Here is a 6,000-nt window from a genome sequence, read left to right on the forward strand (position 1 = left end):
TTTGACTCATTCACAAATTATTTTGTTGGCATAATTCATCTTTTCCTGCCAAGCCAACAGGTTCAGGAGTGTCTATTGTCCACACACAAGGGAGACTCACAAAAAGGCTGAAAAGTGGATTGAATGAGGTCTGAAAGTCAAGATATGTAGCCAAAAATAAATGTTAAGACAGAAGAGGTAGTGACTGCAGAAGAAACGCTGGATTCTGAAGCCAAGTGCTGGTATGCCATGGGTATGGAACTAGGCTCAGCTGGGAAGGGGCAGAGTGCACATTAAGGAGGCAGGGATAATATACTTGCCTCCTGGAGAGAGGAAATCTACCTTTGGCCCACTTGGAAAATTTCATTATACTACCCATGGATTTTAGAGGAGTGTGGCCTGTTCATTGCTTATTTTCCGACCTTTGAATTAGTATCTCTCAGCCTTAACAAGAATATTAATATCAAATATTGTTTTCTGTTTTGTTTTTTAGATACTAGAAGCATTCATACTTTTTTCCTCAATTATTTTTTATTCCCATTTTTAAAAACTTTTTAAAATTCGATTAACATAGTGTATTATTAGTTTCAGAGGTAGAATTCAGTGATTCACCAGTCTTTTATAACACCCAGTGCTCATTACATCACATGCGCTTCTTAATGTCCATCACCCAGTTACCCCATCCCCACAACCACCTCTCCTCCAGTAACCCTGTTTGTTTCCTATGATTAAGAGTCTCTTATGGTTTGTCTTGATTTATTTTTCCCTCCCTTCCCCTATGCTCCTCTATTTTGTTTCTTATGTTCCACATGTGAGTGAAATCATGTAATTGTTTTTCTCTGATTGTCTTATTTTGCTTGGTATAATATCCACTAGTTCCATAAATATCATTGGAAATGGCAAGATTTCATTTTTTGATGGCCAAGTTATATTTCATCTTCTTTATCCATTATCATCTTTATCCATTCATCTGTCAAATGGTCATCCGGGCTCTTTCCATCATTGGCTATTGTGGACACTGCTGCTATAAACATTGGAGTGCACATGCCCCTTCAGATCACTACATTTGTATCTTTGGGGAAAATACCCAGTAGTGCCATTGCTGGGTTGTAGAGTAGCTCTATTTTCAATCTTCTGAGGAAACTTTGTACTGTTTTTCAAAGTGATTGCACCAGCTTGGGTTCCCATCAACAGTGTAAGAGGTTTCCCCTTTCTCCACATCCTCACCAACATCTGTCATTTCCTGACTTGTTAATTTTAGCTATTAACCTCACTGTTGTGAGGTGGCATCTCATTGTGGTTTTGATTTGTATTTCCCTGATGCTGAGTGATGTAGAGAATTTTTTCATGTGTCCATTGACCATTTAGATGTCTTTGGAGAAATGTCTGTTCATATCTTCTGCCTATTTCTTGATTGGGTTGTTTGTTCCTTGTTTGGTTGTTTGTAAGTTCTTCATAGATTTTGGATACTGCCCTTTATCTGGTACATCATGTGCAAATATCTTCTCCCATTCTCTCAATTGTCTTTTGGTTTTGTCAACTCTTTCCTTTGCTGTGCAAAAGGTTTTCATCTTAATGTCCCAGTGGTTCATTTTTACCTTTGTTTCCCTTGCCTTTGAGACAATGTCTAGCAAGAAGTTTCTGAAGCCGAGGTCGAAGAGGTTGCTGCCTGTGTTCTCTTCTAGGACTTTGATGGATTCCTGTCTCACATTTAGGTCTTTCATCCATTTTGAGTTTATTTGTGTGTATAGTATAAGGAAATGGTCCAGTTTCATTCTTCTGTATGTGGCCATCCCAATTTTCCCAACCCCTTTGTTCAAGAGATTGTCTTTTTCCCACTGGACATTTTTTCCTGCTTTGTTGAAGATTAGTTGACCACAGAGTTGAGGGTCCATTTCTGGGCTCTCTATTCTGTTCCATTGATCTGTGTGTCTGTTGTTGTGCCAGTACCATACTGTTTTGATGATTACAGCTTTGTAATAGAGCTTGAAGTCCGGAAATGTGATGCCCCAGGTTGGGTTTTCTTTTTCAACATTCATTGGCTTTTCTGGTTCCATACAAATTTTAGGATTTTTTTGTTCCAGCTCTGTGAAAAATGTTGATGGCATTTTGATAGGGATGGCATTGAATGTATAGATTGTTCTAGGTAGGATAGACATTTTAACAGTATTTGTTATTGCAATCCATGAGCATGGAACATTTTTCTTTTTCTTTGTGTCTTCCACAATTTCTTTCATGAGTGTTCTATAGTTTTCTGAGTATGGATCCTTTGCCCCCTTAGTTGGGTTTATCCCTAGGTGTATCTTATGGTTTAGGGTGCAATTGTAAATGGGATCAACTCCTTAATTTCGCTTTCTTCTCCTTGTTAGCAGAAATGCAACTGGTTTCTGTGCATTGATTTTATTTCCTGCCACATTGCTGAATTCCTGAATGAGCTTTAACAATTTGGGGGTGGAGTCTTTTGGGTTTTCCACATAGAGTATCATGTCCCCTGCAAAGAGTGAGAGTTTGACTTCTTTGCCAATTCTGATGCCTTTTCATTTCTTTTTGTTGTCTTATTGCTGAGGCTAGTAGTACTATGTTGAACAATAGTGTTAAGAGTGGACATACCTGTTGTATGCCTGACCTTAGGGGAAAAACTTTTCAGTTTTTCCTCATTAAGAATGATATTCACTGTGGGCTTTTCATATGTGACTTTTATGATATTGAGGTATGTTCCCTCTATCTCTACACTGTAAAGAGCTTTAATCAAGAAAGGATGCTGTACCTTCTTAAGTACAATGATTTTTCTGCATCTGTTGAGAGAATCAGTTCTCGTCCTTTCTTTTATTAATGTAGTGTATCACATTGATTGATTTATAGATGTTGAACCACCCTGGCAGCCCAGGAATAAATCTCACTTGGTTGCGGTGAATAATCCTTTTAATGTACTTTTGGATACAATTGGCTAAAATCTTGGTGAGAATTTTCACATCCATGTTCTTCAGGGATATTGGTCTGTAATTCTCCTTTTTGGTGGGGTCTTTGTCTGGTTTTAGGATTAAGGTAATGCTGGCCTTATAAAATGAGTTTGGAAGTTTTCATCCCATTTCTATTTTTTGGAAAAGTTTCAGAAGACTAGTATTAATTCTTTTTTCAATGTTTGGTAGAATTCCCCTGGGAAGCCCTGGGCTCTTGTTTGGTGGGAGATTTTTGACTACTACATTAATTTCCTTGCTGGTTTTGGGTCTGTTCGGGTTTTCAATTTCTTCCTGGTTCTACTTTGATAGTTTATAAATTTCTAGAAATGCATCTGTTTCTTCCAGATTGCCTAATTTGTTGGCATACAGTTCCTCATAATAAGTTCTTGTGATAGTTTGTATTTCTTCGGTATTGGTTGTGATCACTCCTTTTTCATTCATGATTTTATTTGGGTCCTTTCTCTTTTATTTTTGATAAGTCTGGCCAAGGGTCTATCAGTCTTACTAATTCTTTCAAAGAGCCAGCTCCTAGTTTCATTGATCTGTTCTACTGTTCATTTGATTTCTACTTCATTGATTTCTGCTCTAATCTTTATTATTTCTGTTCTTCTGGGTTTAGGCTATATTTGCTATTCTTTCTCCAGGTCCCTTAAGTGTAAGGTTAGGTTGTGTATTTGAGACCTTTCTTGTTTCTTGAGAAAGGCTTATATTGCTATATACTGCTTTTGCTGCATCCCAAAGGTTTTGAACAGTTGTGTTGTCATGTTTGTTTGTTTCCATGATTTTTTTTTTAATTCTTCTTTAATTTCCTGGTTGACCCATTCATTCTTTAGTAGCAATCTCCATGTATTTGAGTTCTTTCCAAATTTCCTCTTGTGACTGAATTCAAGTTTCAAAGTGTCGTGGTCTGAAAATATGCAGGGAATGATCCCAATCTTCTGGTACAGGTTGAAACCTGATTTGTGACCCAATGTGTGATCTATTCTGGAGAATGTTCTATGTGCATTCGAGAAGAATGTATTTTCTGTTGCTTTAGAATGGACTTCTCTGAATATGTCCATGAAGTTCATCTGGTCCAGTGTGTCATTCAAAGCACTGTTTTCTTTGTTGATCTTCTGCCTAGATGATCTGTCCATTGCTAGGACATTGCTAGTAGGATGTTAAAGTCCCCTACTCTTACTGTGTTATTATCAATGTGTTTCTTTAATTTTGTTATTAATTGGTTTATATAATTGGCTGCTCCCATGTTAGGGGCATAAATATTTACAGTTGTTAGATCTTGTTGGATAGACCCTTTAATTATGATATTGTGTCCTTCCTCATCTCTTATTACAGCTTTTTCTTTAAAATTTAATTTGTCTGATAAAAGGTTTGCCCCACCTCAGCTTTCTTTTGATATCCATTAGCATGATAAATGGTTCTCCACTCCCTCCCTATCACTTTCAATCTGGAAGTGTCTTTGGATCTAAAATGAGTCTCTTGTAGACTGCATATCAATGGTTCTTGCTTTTTTTTTTTAAGATTTTATTTATTTATTTGACAGAGTTCATAAGTAGGCAGAGAGGCAGGCAGAGAGAGAGGGGGAAACAGGCTCCCTGCTGAGCAGAGACCCTCCCAACCCCCATGTGGGGCTTGATCCCAGGACCCTGAAATCATGACCTGAGCTGAAGGCAGAGGCTTAACCCACTGAACCACCCAGTTGCCCCTGAGTCTTGCTTTTTTATTCAATCCGATAACCTGTGTCTTTTGATGGGGGCATTTAGTCCATTTACATTCAGAATTCACTATTGAAAGATATAAATTTAGTACAATTGTATTATCTGTAAAGTCACCAGTCCTGTATATTGTCTCTGTTCCTTTCTGGTCTGTGTTACTTTTGGGCTCTCTCTTCACTTAAAGGATCCCCTTTAATATTTCTTGCTGGACTGGTTTGGTGATCACAAATTCTTTTAGTTTTTGTTTGTCTTGCAAGCTCTTTATCTCTCCTATTCTAAATGACAACCTAGCTGGATAAAATATTCTTGGCTACGTATTTTTCTCTCATTTGGCATCCTGAATATATCATGCCAGTCCTTTCTGGCCTGCCAGGTTTCTATGCATAGGTCTCTTGCCAGTTTAATGATAGGTTAAGTACTTCTTATCCCAAGCTGCTTTCAGGATTTTCTCTGAAATTTGCAAGCTTTATTTTTATATATTGAGGTGTTGACTTATTTTTATTGATTTTGAGGGGGTTCTCTATGCTTCCTGGACTAGATAGAATGTCCATTCCCTTCTCCAGATAAGGAAAGTTCTCAGCTATAATTTGCTCAAATATGCCTTCTCTCTCTCTCCTCCCCTCTCCTGGGACCCCAATTATTCTAATATTGCTTCACTTTATGTTATCACTTATCTCCTGAATTCTCCCCTTTTGATCCAGTGATTATTTCTCTTTTTCTCAGCTTCCTATTCTCCATCATTTGGTCTTCTATATCATTAATTCTTTCTTCTGCTTCATTTTCTTAGCAGTTAGAGCCTTCATTTTTTATTGCATCTTATTAATAGCCTTTTTTATTTTGACCCAATTAGATTTTAGTTCTTTTATTTCTCCAGAAAGGGATTTTCTAGTATGTCCTATGCTTTTTTTCAAGCCCAGTTGGTATCTTTATAATTGTTACTCTAAATTCTAGTATCAACATCTAACTTATATCCATACTTAGTGGGTCCCTAGCAGTCAGTAGTGCCACTTGTTCCCTTTTTTAATTGAGTTTTTCCATTTTGTCATTCTGTCCAGAGAAGAATAGATGAACAAGAGAACAAAATACTAAAATAGCAATAGTGACCCCAGAGAAATAAGTACTAAACAAATCATAAGAAACCAAAACCAAAGAAAAAAAAAAGGGAGAGAATATAATCATACAGATGAACAGAACTGAGCAATACACTATATCCTGGGTGTATTTTGGTCTGTTTGTTAGAAGAAAAAAGATCCCAAAATTGTAAAGAAAGAAAAACTTCTATATATACAAAAATGAAATTAAATACAATGAAAGGATAGAATATAGGTGTAAAAATTAAAATTAAG

The sequence above is a fragment of the Mustela lutreola genome, chromosome 2 (assembly GCF_030435805.1).
Source record: "Mustela lutreola isolate mMusLut2 chromosome 2, mMusLut2.pri, whole genome shotgun sequence".
In the NCBI taxonomy this organism is placed as follows: Eukaryota; Metazoa; Chordata; class Mammalia; order Carnivora; family Mustelidae; genus Mustela; species Mustela lutreola.